Here is a 19,002-nt window from a genome sequence, read left to right on the forward strand (position 1 = left end):
TTTCCGTGTGGACAAGTCTTAAATACTTGGTGCAAATGTGCCACAGTTCCAGAATATAGCTAAAACAGTGAACATCAAGTATTAGATGCTTTTAAAATACACCATAATCCAGATAGCAAATATTTGTCAAAGAAATGTCTGTCCATTTTATTGTATATATACAGTAGTGTTCAGAATAATAGTAGTGCTATGTGACTAAAAAGATTAATCCAGGTTTTGTGTCCCTAAGGTGAATAAGAAGTCTGGGGGTCACAGAGCTTTCTCTTATCGTGCCCCTGTTCTGTGGAATGATCTCCCTGCATCAATAAAACAGTCAGATTCTGTGGAGATTTTCAAGTCCAGACTTACAGTAGTGTTCAGAATAATAGTAGTGCTATGTGACTAAAAAGATTAATCCAGGTTTTGAGAATATATCTTATTGTTACATGGGAAACAAGGTACCAGTAGATTCTCACAAATCCAGCAAGACCAAGCATTCATGATATGCACACTCTTAAGGCTATGAAATTGGGCTATTAGTAAAAAAAAAAGTAGAAAAGGGGGTGTTCACAATAATAGTAGTGTGGCATTCAGTCAATGAGTTTGTCAATTTTGTGGAACAAACAGATGTGAATCAGGTGTCCCCTATTTAAGGATGAAGCCAGCACCTGTTGAACATGCTTTTCTCTTTGAAAGTCTGAGGAAAATGGGACGTTCAAGACATTGTAAAGAAGAACAGCATAGTTTGATTAAAAGTTGATTGGAGAGGGGAAAACGTATACGCAGGTGCAAAAAATTATAGGCTGTTCATCTACAATAATCTCCAATGCTTTAAAATGGACAAAAAAAAAAAAAAAAAAAAACAGAGACGTGTGGAAGAAAACGGAAAACAACCATCAAAATGGATAGAAGAATAACCAGAATGGCAAAGGCTCACCCATTGATCAACTCCAGGATGATCAAAGACAGTCTGGAGTTACCTGTAAGTGCTGTGACAGTTAGAAATGCCTGTGTGAAGCTAATTTATTTGCAAGAATCCCCCGCAAAGTTCCTTTGTTAAATAAAAGACGTGCAGAAGAGGTTACAATTTGCCAAAGAACACATCAACTGGCCTAAAGAGAAATGGAGGAATATTTTGTGGACTGATAGAGTAAAATTGTTCTTTTTGGGTCCAAGGGCTGCAGACAGTTTGTGAGATGACCACCAAACTCTGAATTCAAGCCACAGTTCACAGTGAAGACAGTGAAGCATGGTGGTGTAAGCATCATGATATGGGCATGTTTCTCCTACTATGGTGTTGGGCCTATATATCGCATACCAGGTATCATGGATCAGTTTGCATATGTCAAAATACTTGAAGAGGTCATGTTGCCTTATGCTGAAAAGGACATGCCCTTGAAATGGGTGTTTCAACAAGACAATGACCCCAAGCACACTAGTAAACGAGCAAAATCTTGGTTACAAACCAACAAAATTAATGCCTCGCAGATGTGAAGAAATCATGAAAAACTGGTTATACAACTAAATACTAGTTTAGTGATTCACAGGATTGCTGAAAAAGCAGTTTGAACATAATAGTTTTGAGTTTGTAGCATCAACTGCAGATGCTACTATTATTGTGAACACCCCCTTTTCTACTTTTTTTTTTTTTACTAATAGCCCAATTTCATAGCCTTATGAGTGTGCATATAATGAATGCTTGGTCTTGTTGGATTTGTGAGAATCTACTGAATCTACTGGTACCTTGTTTCCCATGTAACAATAATAAATATACTCAAAACCTGGATTAATCTTTTTAGTCACATAGCACTACTATTATTCTGAACACTACTGTATGACGGGGCCCCGGGCCTCCTACGGGTCAGGTCACGTTTCCACTGTCTCGTTTTTCCATAGAGTCTTTGTGAATGTAGTGGGTAGATAGCGGTTGTGGTTGGAATTTAGCTGTGAATTTTGGGTTCACGAATTATTTGAACACTGGTTGTAGTTCTTGATCTCTGAAACTGCAGCCTTAAAGTGCATCTCACTCCAATCAACACTGTTTTAAAAAATTCTATACCAGATTGTAAATCATTTCTCCCCAGTCTTTAAGTTGTGTGGGCCCTGATATAGTTGATGAATGTAAAATAAGTCACAGCCATTTTGATCTGTTATTACATAATGTTTGGAACAGACTTTTAGCTGCAGGAAAGTCACTTGCATGCATCCAATTACTGTTTCAAGCTTGGACCTATGCCAGTTAAGTCAGTCTGGGTTGCTTTTTGTGTGTGTGTATATAAAATATATATATAAATGTGTGTGTATATATATATATATATATATATATATATACATACATTGTCAGATCCCGCTTTTTTAGATACACGACACACGCTCACCCTCCGATGAGTGTGTTTGTGTACAAAACCAGCTCTCCGTCTCTAGGGTCCAACCTTCATGTCTCCATGGGTATTACCCGGCAGGGCTGCACAAAGGCTGTTCAAGCTGGTGGCGAGGAGATTCGTCAGCTGCTCACTGCCTCCATCCGGACGTCCACCCCGCTGAAGCTGATCTTGCACCCCGGTCGAATAGCCTTCTCTGGAACCAGGATACGAACCAGCCACGCTCGTTAACGGCAGCTCTCCTCTTATGGATCAGGGCTCTTGGAATGTTGCTAGATTTTGAATTTAGTGACTCGTACAGCGAGTCCCCAGGATGTGTTATTTTCATTAAAAACCAGACTAACCTTTTAGAGCCTTTTTTGATGTTGTACACCCAATAAACTTTAACTTTTACACCTTAAGAAGCATCAATAATCCAATGTCCGAGCCTTAACACTTTAACTGCATGCTTGGAAATTTATTGCAGGTTTTGCAAGTGCCAATAACATAATTAACATAGATTATATGGTGATAATTTCACAACAGTAATTCAAATATAATTAGAATAATGATTGGCAGAGATTTTTGTTTTTGATTCAATAATTCTGTCTGATCTTACTTTGACTGGGACTGGATTGACTTCTTAACAATTTTTCTAGGAGTGAGGGAAGGAGGTTTTTGAGGTTAGGGTCCCCAGCTTGATGAACTTGATTTCCTCTTCATCAGCTATTAATCGTTAGCTGACCACGATCCTTGTGTGATGTTGTAATCCTTCAGGAGGTTAATCCGCATAAGAATTATTCCGTCTTCAATCAACCAAAAGTTGATCTAATCCATTCTGGTATGCGGTGATGTTCCTTGAGAGAGAAATCGTTGAACATTCCCCACTCAGACTTAAGGCCAGTGATTATTCTCCAATGTTCTGCTACTCCGTGACTGGATGGCCTGAGTGGGAGTTGAAAACTCTCTCAAACGATCTTTATGGCTCCAATCCTCTCACTCCACGATTCCAATTGATGCTCACAAGATGGTCAAGTCTTGTGATCTCCTCGTAGCAGGGGAGAAGTGGCAACAGCACCTCTCCCTGGAAGAATAACCCCGTTTCCTGGTGTTTCACAGTTTATATATGTGCTTGACTCTTGTTGTCTTCAGATGATCTTGGTTACCATGGGGATGCTGTTGACTCAAAACCTCCTCCCTTCTCCTTCCACTTACTGGAAATTTCTGCAGCTGTTACCAGTAACTTATTTCTCAAGTTCCTCTTTTCTGTTAACACTTCAGCTTTTCTGAGAATTCATTCTTTTAAATCATTTCTTCAAAATCACATCAATCATATTCAATCATTTCATTACAACTCTCTTTCACATAAAAACAATTCATATGATCATATACAAACATTTTCATTCCTTATTATTCATTTCATATTTTACCAACATCTTAATCATTTGATCAGTTCTTTATCATCAGCTTTTCTTGCCCTGCTTGCGACATCATCTTCACTTCCTCTTTTTTCTCTGACTCTGCACTCTTTATGAAAAACAACTCATATAATCATTCATTTCACTTATTTGTAACATACTTTTTCTAATAAACTCTTAATTTTAACACATTAGTACTTCATTTGATCGTACTTGTCATGTTAGAATCATTCTTAGACATATTCCATCGTCTTCAACACTGAGTTCATTCCATGGGCCTCCCCATTTGCAATGGAAAAGTCCGGTATGACCTCACTTGCTCCTGTAAGGTACCAAACACTGTGCAGTTCAATCCAACAGCATGTATATTAATCCCATGGCACGTATTATATTCCAAGATGAAAACAAGCTGAAAGCAAGCTTAAAGTCATCTTTCCTGACACTCCCTCCATGATTTGAAGCTCCGCCGATCTCTCTATACTTCCATAAAAACATCCTCGTCGTCGTTGACAGGATGAAGGGTGAGCACTTCTTTTTCATCCACCATCGGAGACAGCACAGGAGGAGCTGGAGTTGAACGACACTCATCCAGCACCACGTACTCCTCTCCGCCCACCTGTAGATTGCCGTCGCCGTCAGAAGGCTACTTGTCCAGTTGTGGTGATTGTGATGGTAATCCCAATGGAGACGGAGTTGCCTCATATTCCTGAGATGATACTCCATCAGGGAACGATGGTGCGCATGGTGAAGTGGGGGTGACGGGTGTATAACACGATGTAACTGGTGTAGATGGTCGTGGTGATGTATCCTTCGTTTGAGGTGAAGCTTCAGCGAGAATATCCTCAGGCTCGGGCTGTTGAATGTGTTCATCCAGGAACACCTGCGTGAGGGCCTCCAAACACCAGTTCATATCCTCGGTTTGCACCCCAACCTAAGCAGTGCGCTGTGGAGATGAACGTGGAACTGGTGGTAATGGACCAATGGTCATGATCCGGCCATCGGCAAGATGAGCTGTGGAGAATCTTATTCCCGTAGGATACATCCACATTTTGGTAAACACGGGGCAATACATATATCCCTCTGGAGACACTACAGTGTCAGCTCGTATTTGATCAACCAAAAGTGAATGCCAAATCACGTCTGCCTCGACCTCAATTTTTAGGTATGCTTCTGTTGGTACCTGGGGCAGAAAAGAAGTATCCTTCCGTCCCACTATTCCCCATGCCACTTGAACAGGGAAGTTGTTGCCGTAACACGTCGGGCACCACAGTCGGTGTTATCTCCCAGAAGTAGAGCGCTTGTTCCAGGGTGGCTTGACAATAAATACATCTTATATCCCCCTATAGTGTAAGAGGAAACATTAGTCTTTTAACTATTATATTGCAAGCAAGCAAAAGTGTTCGTCTGGATTATTCAGATGTACGCCAGAGACGCCTCATGATCACCATAGGAGAGTGGGACTGTGGTGACGTTGATATTCCCGCTGTAGCTGAAGGAGCTGTATGCGGGAAGCAAGCATCATAGGTCGTAAACCATAACAGCAGGAGTAGTTGACTAACCATGGACAGCCAATATAAAGCTGATAATATTCCCCATCCTAAGGCCCAAATTATAAGTCCAAGTTTGTAGAGCCAGGGTTTCTTGCGTTGTACGGCTCCAGTTAACGTAACTATGTGCGCCAATAGGGTCAAGGCCATCACAGCTTCGCACACAATGTCAGCTATCACTGCCGGGGTGTAAAAGATTGCTGTCATATCTATCACCATCCAAATTGTAATTGATGTGTACTGCCATATTCCCCAACAGTCAAACTGGAGAGTAAAGCGACCGAGGACGTGAGTGATGAATAAAGACAACCCTAAGTCACTCTGACCGTAGTGCAGATTGATGATTGCCAATCTGACACATCCATGTAGTAGCGTTACTATTCGCAGTGGTTGTGGTAAGTCCCAACGGCCGACACAGCAGTGTAGCAGCCATATTAACAGTAGTGCAATAAACTCCACTCTACTCACTTTGAAGATGAGTTCATTTATGCCACCAGTATTGTTGGACATTGTGCTCTCTTATTCTTTTTACTTATCTCCTTAAGTTTGTATGCTGTTATGTAGATGCTTCTTCTTCCTTCACTCCCCCAAGTCAGAATGAACAGGGTGTGTCTCGGCGTCGGGCTTTGTAGGCTTCATCGCTCCTCCCCTAACGGAGGAGGGCTCCATATCACTGCGTTGTGTGCTCCTCCCACACAAGCGCAGGGCGGCTGCGAAACTTCCTTTTAATAAAACATATCCAATCACTGCAGCAATAATAAGTCCTATTATGATTAACAGATAGGGCCAAAGATATCCAAACAAATGTCCAATCCAACCAGTCACTACTTCGAGTCCTTCTTTAATGACTTCTCCGGTCTCTGCAGCGAAAGTGGTGATGATTCCTCCAGCTACTATTTGCGTTCTTTCCCACCAAGAACATTCATGCCGATCTCTTCCTTTTCCACAGCTCAACCAATGTTCTGCAGGCGATTCACATGTACCATTATTGTAAATCCGATTGGGTCCCAACCATTCATAACCGACAATTTCTTGTCCTTCACATAGACTTTTCTTGAAGGCGTATCCTTCCTCAAGCATTATCAAAGCATCACCAACAAATGGCACTATGTGGCCTAGGACCTGCTTCCTTTTCGACATTCCATGTCCCAGGACAGCCTTGGCATATCCAACGTTGGGTGGAAAAGCTCTTATCCATTCACCAGCTCTGTTCTTCTCCCAAACTGTTTGATGGCCGTAAGTGTCATACTCGCCGTCATAGTAAGCGTCACAATATTCTTCCCAGTCAGGAACATTTCTACAATTTTGGCGGGCAAGGCTTATTGTGCATGTGGTATTAAGTCTATTACAAATCATTTTCCAGGGCCGTGGCGTAACATAAGGGTTTGGTCTCCAGAGTACACTGGACCAAGTAGCTCTGTCTCTGGAGTAGACCGTGGCGATGTATTGATATTTAACCCAATAATTATTACTTTGATCCAAACAGGGGAATACCCAATCTTCAACTTCATATTTCTCCATTCCCCACCAGGTGACGTCCTTACTACGTCTAACTCCTTCCTGCCATGCTTGAAGGGTCCCCTTAATGGTTGGAACCTGTAACAACTTTGTATAGTTATATACTCATCTTAGCCAATTTCCTGTCTTAATTTGGTCTATGGGACATCGGGGGGATTTACCAGAACCTTCAGCCAAATTATTATGGTATTCTGTCTCATGTAAGCTTCCATAGATTCTATTTGCCACGCATTGATCAATTTTGCTAAAATCTTCCTGAGGTACTGACCTTAGCTCATCAGGCTTTGGTAGTTTTTGCACATAGAATTTTGCTTTATATGGACCCCGCAAACTATGCCCAGTCCATGTGTATCCCCTTGGAAAATTCCCCTCAAAATGTATCAGTGGAACGCTCCAGACCCACGGAAAGGTGTCATTAAGTCATTCATCATATTTTGCCTCCTGTTTTTGTTTCCAGGTAATCCTATTTATCAAATCGATAACTGGTGTAAGCACCATGTAATTTTGAAATTTACATCCAATAGGTCGATTCCAATAACATCTATCTAATTTTGCTACTTTTTCTTTTACACAATAATCATGAACCTTCTTCCATCTTTTTTTAGCTGCGTTATTAATACTTTTAACTTTTGGTTCTAATACTTGCTGGGTATCTTGTGTTGGCGATGTACGGAGTGGTTTAGTTTTTCCCTGTGTTGGTGATATCTTTGTGGATCCCACCAATGCTGCTGGTGAGATGGCGGTTGGTTTGGAATATGGTATCCCTGCTACCATACCGGTACTGTCGTTCAACGGAGGGACTATTGTAGATGTAGTATCCACTTTTTGGCACTTTTCTGCGGGTGTTGTCACAGGTGAGGTTATAGTTACCCCAATGTTTCCAGGTAGGCATTATCATTCTGCAAACATCATGTCTTGGTGATGCTGGAAAAACAGCTTCTTTTTCCCAATATCCTGCTCGATAGCCCAGCAGTACTCTGCATCCCCATGAGCAATACCAGGCTGGCTCGCCAGGTTCAGGTCTTATCCAAGTGCAGCCTACTTCTCTTCGCTCTCTTTGTTTCAACCATAAGATGGTTGCCACGATAATCTCTTGATCCCTCACTTGTAAGTTTTGAAGGATGTCTACTCCGGTGGTCAGGTTATAATTGGTGGTGACGGTTGGAAATTCCCCACTGTTGTTCAAATATTGCAGCCACTTATTCTTTAGCATTTGCTGGGTTAGGTTCTTCATCTTTGCCCATTTCTCTGTAGAATTTTGGTTCCATATCATGTAGGTGTTTCTTGATTCAACTCCCCAACATGTCTGTTGGAAAGTTTTAGTTGTTGTGTACTGGACCCTGATATGGGTTAAGGTCCAGGGCGTACTACCATAGTGGTACAGGATAGCTAGAAGTACAGCAGTGCTGACTAATAATGCTGTAAGTCTGGCCATCCAACTCCAACATTGGAGGCACTTTTTCTTCCACGGCTGGCTTTGTTGCTGCTGCTTTATTCCAACATTTTCGTAGTAGAATTCACTCGGTACTGGTGGCAGCGGCTCCAGCTTTTGGGGTCGTTGCAGCAGTGGCATTTCTATGCCAAACTCCTCTTCTCTTGGTCTTTCGTTGATTCTTTGAGGTTGCGTGGTGATCACGCTGTCTTCCCGTGGTTCTTCCATCTCGGAGATAGATGATCTTAGGTGCTGTTGTTTGTCTCGTGCTCCCAACAGAGACGCTTGATGCTCGTTGCTGAAGAAGGGTGACTAACAAGGGAGATGGCCATGGGAGTCTAATATCTAGTCCTTGCCACGCCCATTTCCAAGTGACAACTGTCACCTCCTTCATTTCAGGCGGTGGTCCCTGGGGTGTGTAGAAACACTGTGAAGATGCAGGATTCAATTCTCTACGTAGGTGCAAGATATCCTCATAGGCGTCCCAATATGCCGTTCCACTGTAGACATACTGCGCTATCACAGAGTACAGAGGAGTCGATCTCCGGAATAGTCCTCTTCCCGACTTTATGCCAAGTCGTATCAGTATAGCCTTTGGGGGTTGCCAAAGCCCCACTAGTACTCTGGTTCGCAATCCACTTCTAATAGGCGGAAGACTTCCGCCTCTCTTGATGTCAAGGTACTGTACTGTCGTGCATATTGGAAAAGTTTGGTTCTCAATCAAATAAAAAGTTGAACGTGCCTCTTGTAGTTGAAGTCTTTTAAACATATAGGGACTATTGGTCCAGATCTGTAAAGATCCAAGCCAAATATCCACATACATTCCCTGTAATGGATCAACATAATTAGGTCCCCACCTTATTTTAAATCTGTAGCCCCTTCTCTGTACATACACTATGTTCAAGATGCAGGGGTATAAGTCTGGACACCGGGGAATTGGGTAAAACTTCCATCCGACCCCAGGGCAATTCCAGTGTTGTCCAACTTTGTCCACGATAGCTTCCAGAGGAGTGTATATTCTAGGCTCTGCAAGGTCAGCAGTTCTTTTATATGAGTCATTATCTACAAAGTATCCTCCTGTTCCCAGCAACCATCCTTTTTCTTTGTAATCTTTTTGTGGCCAGCTTAAACATATTTTCTTGTAGGGTAATTCCAAGTATGGTGTAAGTCCTCCAGGCCCGGATCGTAGACTATTTACATTATTTTCATCCAGTTTGAAGGTCCGCAGCATGATTCAGAGTGAGTTGTCACTCCGCCATCGGTCTCCTTCTCTTTCTGCCAAGATGCACCACCATAGGGAACAGTCGTTGTCTCTTAAAGAGATGAGTGTAGATGGGAGATGGGTGCTTAAGTTCTGAATCCATTCCTTTCCATGCCCACTTCCACATAGTAACAATTATTCTGTCAGGTTTAGGGAGGGGACCCTCAGGGATCCTCTGTACCTGATGTGGGGGTACATAGTTCCATAGATCTTGCCAATGCTGCCAAAACTCTTTTCCAGAATACCTGGTTTGTGATAAGGCTAGATAAAGGGGAACTATAGGCTTCTCTTCTTGATCCTTAGGCTCAATTTGAAGCTGAATTTTTCTTGCTTGACAACAGTTCCAGACTCCTCTTCTGTACAGGTAGAAGAAGTCTTGATTTACAAAAATCGTTGGTATGGTTGGGGGTAGGCAGCTCATACAGGCCAGGGGTTGATCAGTAACTCTCAAATTTAATGTCTGGTTATCTAAAACGTAATATCTTGGGTCTTGCAGTCGTCTGTTCAATTGACGTCACATGTTGGGGCTTGTCGTCCAGATCAAGCACTGGTTAAGGTATATTTCAACATAGACTCCTTGGAGTGGCTCAACGTAATTAATCCCCCATCTCAATGTGAATCTCAGGCCGTTGAGTTGTAGGTAAAGCACATTTAATATCCAAGGGTAGGTGTCTGGACATCTTGGAACCGATTGGGGTATTCTTCGGCGTCCTTTTATGTACCAATGCTACAGACTTTCATCGCTCAGCACTCGTTCAGCAAGTAATTTTTGTCCTGTTGTCTCTGTTAAGTCGGCATCTCTTTTATATTCATAATTTGAGACATAATATCCTTTAGATGCTAGTTCCCAGTCTTCTTCTTCAAAATCTTTTTCTGGCCAATTTAAGTATAGTTTCTCAGCACCAGGGTCACATTGTATGTAGGGTCCAAGTCTCCCTCGATTATTAATAATGGGTACTCTATTTACATTTGGTCCTTGCAACATTTTGCAAACAGCCGCTTCTTTTTACTTCTTCCTTGTCCCGCGGGAAATGGAGGGAAACATCCAGCGACTCTGAGGCTTTCCTGATTTTTCCTCACCTTGAGTCGGTTGGTGTAACGACTGCTGCTGTTCCTCCAGAAGGTCAACATGTGCTCCGACAGAGTAAACCCCCACATAGGGGACCAACACCATCAGCACTGTGAGCCGCACCTTAATCGTTTGGTCCGGCCTACTAGGAGTGTCCGCTCTGCTAGCCACTCCCCCCATAGATTGTATCCTCCTCTTTCTCACCCATTCTTCGGGTGTCACGTGGTGCTCGGCTGACTTCTTCTTCGGTTTTGCTGCTTTATTTCCCCAGGCGTCTAGTCCAGTGCTAAAATAATACAGGAGGGTTTCTCTGCCCCCTTTTTCTTGTGGCACCTCTTCTGCATCTTCCAGTAGAATTTCTGGGTTTTTTAGAACTTCTTCTATCAATTTCTAGCCCAAGTTGTCAATTCCCAAGGGCCAATCCATCCTTCTTCTTGGGCTTTTTGCTGTTGATCATCGGTCAGTCCTCCCATCATGTCTGTATATCCGGGTCGCTCCGGATCTCTATACACTCTGAACACCAGTGGAATTTGCACTGTGTCTATTGGAGGGTCATAAGTTTGCCCATACTCTGGACCATGGGACCAATTTTGATGTATAGCTTCATGCAACAAGGACGGCTTTCGCTCACCACCTCCTGCAGCTTGGTCACTTCCTCCTGCTCTAGTTGTTTCCAACATCAAATAGACACTTGGTGCTGTTGGACTCACGTCACCGCTGCCTTGATTCCCTTCAGCTTGATCAAGCGCAACTGTTGCTGCAGGATTAGCCCAACAGGCTTCATCGGTGTGAAAGGTCCTCAGGGGGTCCAAAAACCTTCTCACTTGCCATCCTTCTGCTCTTGCCACATGCAGTAGTCTTCCCATATGAGTTCTTGCTTTACACACCAGGCAATACTCGATCGCATATCCATTCCAATAGCATGAACACACCTGCATATCCACATCGTCTCCACGTATGTCCCACTGGGTGTAAAAGACCATTCTTGGCAAGTAGGTTAGTCGGCATAACCCACATACTAGTGCATCCAAAACCTTCACCGGCTTGTGAAGTAATTGCTTGAACTCATTTTTTGCCCCATTTGGAATTGGGGGTTTTCTAACCCCAGGTCCCGACCATTGGACCGTCAGTGTTACGTCTTCGCGGCAAATCACACAGTGATTCTCAACTTTTTTCCATTGTAATATCTCCTTTTCATGAGATAAAAATCCTTTCTTTGCATGATATAGTTTCCTCAGGGCTCTGCCTGGCCAGAGGCCATCTTTTGTTCTTCTTAAGGCAACCACCCCATTGACAGTGGCCATTCTGACGAAGGGTGGAAGATCTTGGTTGTTTTTGGCCATGTTTAGCTCCTGGTTTCGTCTAGTTAGGAGTTGGCTTCAGCTGCTCCACTCCTTGGATTCCCTTCTTCTTCAGTTCTACTGTGTTGCTGTCCAGTATCTTCACTACTGTATCTGTGGTCTCATACTTAGGTTTAACAGCAGTGTTGGTTAGGTAATCTCGAGCTCTCACCCACACCTTCTGCCCAACCTTAAATGGGATCTTTGGTTCTGGTTCTCTGTCCCTTTTAGTCTGACTCCGCCCCACTTCCGGTGTCGAAAATGGGCGTTGGTTCAGCTCTTGTGAAGGGGTGGGCCTGCCGGCATGATGGCGGTCATTCAGGGGCTGTCCAATTTCCAGGGCCTTAGTACTCCATTCCTTCGTGTTAGCATTTTTTCCAATCCAGTTTTTCACCAGTCCAATAGCCCTTTCCACAACTCCATTTGCTTGTGGGGTGTAAATTCTCATTACTCCATTTTTCTGGCACCACTGGTCGACCTGAACATTACGGAAATGTGTCCCATTGTCCGTTTTCAGCTCCCTAGGTATCCCCAGATTTGTGCACACTTGATCCAACATGCTGATCACACTGCTGCCGTTGGCTTTTCTCACAGGCTTAACAGTCACATAGCCCGACATAGAGTCCACAAGCACCAACAGATACTTTTCTCCTTTCTTACCGGTCACCCCCATGGGCCCGGCAACATCCATGCATACTGATCCCCATGGAACAGTACTCTTTATGGTGAAACCATCCACCCTTTGTCCTCCTGCATTGTATCGACCACATACTTCACAGTCTTTGAGAACTCGGCAGACTTGGTTTCTCGGAATCCAAAGTTGCAGTTTCTCCTGCTCCTTCCATGTGGGAATGGTGCCTGCATGGCCAAGCGCTTCATGTACGGCCAGCACCACTTCTTTCACGGACTCTTTTGGAACTACCCTTCCCTTGGGTGTCTGTTCCCACTTCTCGATCCCGACAACGACGACTTTTCTCAGCCGCACATAGCGGTCCACTTCTTCGTTCCCGCTCCAATGTGCTCCTTCTTTTACATGGGCCTTCTGATGTACCACATCTAAGTTCATTGTTAGCCTCAACTCGGCTATTTTCCTCCACAAATCCATATGAGCTACAGGCTTCCCCTCAGCTCCCTCAAATCCATTTTCTTCCCAAATGGATAAGTCCTCTTTCAGGGCTTGTGCGCAGTAATGACTGTCTGTAACCACTTTAGCCCTTTTTACTCTCCTCTTGTTTAACTCCAAGAGTCCTTCCAGTATTGCTGTAACTTCTCCGGCTTGGGCACTCCCTGGTGTTTGACCTTTTTGACGATATTTCTCTTTATCTTGATACTTCAGAATATAGCCCCAATAAGCTATATTGTCTGTACCCTTCTTCGACCCATCAGTGTACATAGTTCAGTCGTATGGCTCCATAGGGAGTTGCCTCTCCTTTGGCAACTTTTTTGTCGCCGACTGTTTTGGCCCAATTTCCAGCTCAGGGTCTAGTAGGATGTCCTCCCACCTTCCCCATCTGGCATTTGTGGCTTTAGTACTCTCAATAGTTCCTTTCCTTAGGAACCGGTGGACTTGGCTTTGAGTAACAACTTTTATTCCCTGACCTTGTGCAAGTTTTTAACGCACTCCAATATCTAGCCAGGACTGCCAGTTCTTTTTCTTCCGGTGGATATTTTCTCTCAATCAAAGACAGAGTATAGCTCCACAATGTTACCATACCCCCTCCTTCGTTGCTCACTTTTACCACCGAATCCTCTTCTTCACAGCTTATTTCGGCTAGCATACAAGTACTCAGACTACGCGGCTCCAGCCTAACTGCGTCTTGAATGGCTTTCTTTAGCTTTTCCCAGCAATCCTGATCTGTAGCTGTCCAAATCCATTGCTTTTGCTCTTGTCCATTAGGTTTCTTCTTGAGACGAGCATAAAGGGGCTTTGCGTATCTCTGATAGTGTGGAATGTGATCTCTCACATAGTTACACAATCCCAGTATTTTCTGTAGGTCATTCTCAGATTGCGGTGGTTTAATCTGACTCAATTGTTCTCGGTATACTTCTGAGAGTCCCAGGTCTGATGATACCTGGAATCCCAAATAGTTAACCTTGAATTGTCCAAACTGACATTTCTTCAGGTTGAGTTTTAATCCAGCTTCTGTAAGCTTCTGTATCACCTTTTGCAGCCGCATTAGGTGTTCATTTTCATCATCATCTGCGATAAACACATCATCGATGTAGACTGTTACTCCCAGATCTTTTAATATTTCCATTACTGCTGCTTGGAACACATTTGGTGAATTTCTGTATCCCTGCGGGAGTCGTTGCCACACATAACTTTTCCCCTTATGTGTGAATGCTGTTTTCCCTTGTGACTGTTTTGCTAATCGCAGGGAAAAGAATCCATTTGCCAGATCAATGCATGATTTGTATTTCTTAATTTGGAGCGTTTTCAGTGCTCCTTGGGAATTTATCAAGCTTGCTCTATTGGCTATTGTTCGTTGATTGAGAGCCTTGAAGTTGATTACTGGTCTCCAGCCTCCTCCTGCCGACTCTGGCTTCTTAACTGCTTGGATGGGGCTGTTACTAATTGGATTCAATTCCACTCGAATGATCCCCAAAGCTTCCAATTCTTTTACTATTTTATCCATTTCCTCAACCGCTCCGGGCTTCAAGGGATATTGTCGCACCGGTGGATGTACTCCTCCTTCGATGACATGAATGTATTTAGCCCCCAAATCTCCACAATCATTTTTAAATTGTGCTACTTTAGCTTTGGAGATAATTTCCCTCAATTTTTCTTTCCCTGCTTCAGAGAAATCACTTTCTTCAATCTTTTCTTCTGTTCTCTTACCGGACTCTTTCCAATTGGAGTCATATCCATACGTACAACTCTTGCTTGTAATTTTTTCACTCGTCGTCTTATTAGAGTTCAAAGCTTTTTGGGCCGATGCAGTTCTCTCAAATCCTTGACTTTTATCAAATTAAAGGGGCCTTTTATCCAAACTACCCCTTTCCATATTCCAAATGGTCTTTTCTCCGTTGCCGCATTTGCATACTGGATCAGTAAGTATCCCTTGGTCTCTAGGCTTCTGCGGGTCATGGACACCTCTGCTCCCGTGTACACCAGGTACGGTTCTCCATCCACATCAGTGTAGATATTGTCCCCCTCCCAGTAGGCATGGTCTAGCGTGACCCGTGCCTCAGAAGCCATTACTTCTTCTGCCCTCCAGCCGCCGCTGAGGCTTGGCGGAGGGCTTTCCTTTGTTCTGGAGTTAATTTGTCGTACTCCTCTTTAGGGAGATAGCCACCACTACGAGGTGCAGGTGTAGGTCGCGATTGTGGTGGTGGAGGTGGTGGACCTCTCGGCCGAGAGCTCCATTGTCCAGCTGGAAGCCTTTGATTATTCCTCTGTGGTGTTTGATGCGGCTGAGGAGGTGGTGGTTTTGGCACTGAATTTCTTTTCTCCACTCCCACCGGTTTTTGTCCTGATCTCGGTGTGCTCTCCTTCTTCCTCTTTTCTTCATAGAACTGCTGCTCCAAATCCCAGCTCTTCACCACCGCATCCATTTGTGGGACTGTAGTGCCGTCTGTGGGCATTTTCACAAAGGTTATCTCCCCTCTTCTTCCTTTAGTGACCTCTCTCAGCGTTGTGGCAAAATCGTCTGTTTCAGCCCATGCCAAACTTGAACTAATGTTTGACCTTTGTCTAGTCCAGCTTTAGCTCGAGCAATATGGGATCTTCATCATTGGGATCTTCCAACACTAACCTGGCATAATGGTTTCATGCTGGTTCACCCCGACTGATGGGTTGACTGGTAACTTGGGCCAGCCACATAGATTTACCCTCCTCGCTGTTAGAAGCTCTGTCAATAAGGGGCCACACTTCTTTCAAATAGTCCTTTAGGTCTTCATTTGGTTCTTTCTCTCTCACCAGCATCTTTAATTTCTTGAATTCACGGAATTCCCTGCCGTCTGCTTGAATTTCAGCTTGAATTGCTGGCAGACTTTGCTCTCTAGATCCAGCAGGAAAGTCCTGATTTGGGAGGCTTGCTTGTAATCCTGACAATGGTGGAATTGTTTCTCCCTCATCATCCAGATTTTCTTCATTGGTTTCTTTCAACACTTGCCGTGACCAGCGTAAAGCTGCTGTTTTTAATTTTCTCAACATCACATCATGGGCAACGCCTAAATAGGCGACTCTGAAGTTATTTGTTAACTCTTTACAGGCAGTCAGTGTAGGATAGAAGGGCCACATTAGTATATTAGCCCACTCTCCAACAGTAGCTGTTACCTTGAGAGTTTTCTTTTCATCTTGTCGCTCAATCCACTCTTCTGAGATGTCATACCCAGTTTGTCCAACTTCTGGAGCATAGGTTTGTCGCTTATCTCGGGTCTCCACTGGGTTGACCCTGACATCTCTTGCAATTCTCTCTGAGGCTACACGCACATTATACACCCCAACTTCTTTCTTTCGTCCTCTGTAGTGTCCAGTTCGTAGTTCTGGGCATGAGACTTCTCTTTCCCCTACCACAGATAGCGGTTCATCCTCTTCCGAGTCTTGTGGATTGATCTCCTCTTCAGACTCTCTTTCTTGGTCCTCATCCATATCAGATTCATGGGAAGGACGTGGGTCTTGTGGTTGTGGGTCCCCGTTTTGTTCTGACTTTCGGGGTGACCCGGTTGCTTCGGTATTTCCGACAGGTAGAGGAATGAATATAGGATCCTCTTCTCCATTATCCGGTGGAGGAGCCTGGAAAGGCTCTCTCATCCGAGATTGGGAGCTTGTGGGGTGTATGATAGTCTGGAGCCCACTTGTAACTCGTTTTAATGTTGGTCGTAGGGTTTTAATCCTTAATTGCTGCACTCCCACAGCATGAACTGATCTTTTATCACTTGTCGCCGTGGGGATGGACTGCATCACTAGCGGGGGACTAGTTGCCACTCCACTAGCTCCAACTGCACCCTTCTTTGGACCTGCTCTATTTGGTCCTAGGTTCACCGCTTCAAGTGCCCTTCTCACTCGATCTTGCTCCTGCTCATTGCTAGTGACCACCACAATTTCTCTCATTGATCCCCATACTCCTGGGGTACGCATGTGTAGGTTCATGGCTGCCATGGCAACCTTTTCTGCCTCTTCCCATGTCATATGTCCAGATCGTAATCCGTCCACACATATCACTACCCGCCGATGCTGGCGTTCTTTAGCCAAATCAATAGCTGTTCCCAGAGTTTTCAGCATTTCCTCCATGTATTCGATTGAATTTTATTCCCTGGGTAGCTTTCAAAGGGCACATGTATGAGTGCATGATAAGCCATTTGTGGTGCGCTTGTTATCACCATCGATTTTCTGTCCAGACCTTTCCCTTTTGTACTCTTAAGCTCTTCTTGGTATTCTCTGCCTGCCCGCTCCTTGAGCTTTGCTCGGAATTTTCGGTTGGCAAGTTTCAGTCTGGGATTTGTGAAGACAATGAGACTGTCTCCATCTATATCCCAAGGACTGCCAAAATAATGATATGCCCATCTTCCATCTTGGGTCACCATTTTTTTGGTTCCTTCGGGCATAGGGTCCAAGTCCTCCATGTAGTCAGATTCAATGTATACATGGTGGGTTTTTGCTTTAGATTTTCTAAAGATCTCCTGCGAATGCCCTTCCTCTTTAATATGGTAACTCGGTCCGGCAACACATTCTTCAGCTTTAAGCTGTCCCAAGCTTCTGGGCCCACATTCCGGCGATTGATGGAATATCTGTCCAGATACTCCCTGAAGGCTTCTTCGTCTTTTATCCTGCTCAACCAGGCATTCTGTCTGTTTTTTAACTGTTGAGGTTGTTCCTCTCACACTTCCCAAGGGCAAATTTTGCCACACTGGGTCAAAGCTTGTGTGGAGCTGGTCCGGGCTTTTATATTCTTGACCATTTCCCCCAGAATTAGGACCTCCCGGGGATATCGATTCATCTTCACTTCCCTCTGGCTTGTTTTCCTCATCACTTTGTTCGGATTCGGCCTGGGAGTCTATCTTGCCTTCGTCTTCATTATCGAGGATCTGACTTCCACTCATATCTTCCATTATAGGATATTGTTCCTTAAGCATTCTTCCTAACCCTTTTAGCCGTTCTGCCATGGACTTAAACTCAGCATATACGGACGCTGATTTTGCTTTAACATCAACCAGGACCGTCTCTACTCCCAACAACCCAGCTGTCATTTTTACTACGGAGTCATAACTTTTCTCAGGACTTATTAAGGTGGTGATTTGTCCTCTTTTCCACTCTTCTTCGAGAAGTTTGCACCACCATTCAAGCCACTCTCTGGTCCCCATTTTGTCCTTTGGGACTGGTGGGCTCCCCAAAACAGCCAGGATCTGCCCCTCCTTATGCTTACCTGGATAATATATCCCTAATGTGTGTATAGTTCCTGCCATATCTTCTTTGAAACATTCTTCATCAGTTTTCACACTTTGATCTATGACATTTTTTAACTATTTCTGCCCAAGTATCATATCCTCGTCCATACAATACCACTCTGTGTGGCCGAAAATCCACTTCTTTTCCCCCTTCATGTTCGGATTCAGGGTTTGCTACGGGTCCTGGCTCTCCTTCAGCCATATTTTCACTGCTTATTTTTAATACTAACCTTACTGTTTCATAATAATTGTCCTCCCTTTATTCTCTCGGTTGCTGAGATTGTCGATTCCACCACTGTCGTCTCCTTGACTTCAGCTATGGTCCTTGTCGTCTCGAGTCGTCTGCCCCTTAAAGCCTCTCTTAGCGCTTCGAGTTAGGGATAAGTGACAGACTACTTGGCTATTCAGCGCTAATTCCAGAGGTTAATTCCAAATCAGCTGCTCCTTTTCCCGCTTCTCCCCTCAGGAACCTCACGGGTTGATGATCCCATTCTCTCTTGTAGATCACCATTTTGCACGGTATACTCTCATACCTGCTCTCTTGACGATCCGATCCAGCAGGCTCCCTCGCCTGCTTCCCTTCCTCGTCGTTTCGTGACGATCCAGCAGGCTATCCCCGTCTGCTTCTCGTCCCAGTCCAGACGATCCAGCAGTGACACGTCTGCTTCTCGTCCTTGATCCCAGCTCC

The 19,002-nt window shown here is 44.2% G+C and overlaps 1 protein-coding gene across 2 annotated transcripts in view; it reads left to right on the plus strand.

Moving 5' to 3' along the window:
* The window catches only part of stat6 (signal transducer and activator of transcription 6, interleukin-4 induced), a 171,260-nt gene that overhangs the window by 129,660 nt on the left and 22,598 nt on the right, over positions 1 to 19,002 (plus strand). The gene's annotated exons all lie outside the window — the stretch shown is intronic.

Source organism: Thalassophryne amazonica, chromosome 6 (assembly GCF_902500255.1).
Source record: "Thalassophryne amazonica chromosome 6, fThaAma1.1, whole genome shotgun sequence".
Classification (NCBI taxonomy): domain Eukaryota; kingdom Metazoa; phylum Chordata; class Actinopteri; order Batrachoidiformes; family Batrachoididae; genus Thalassophryne; species Thalassophryne amazonica.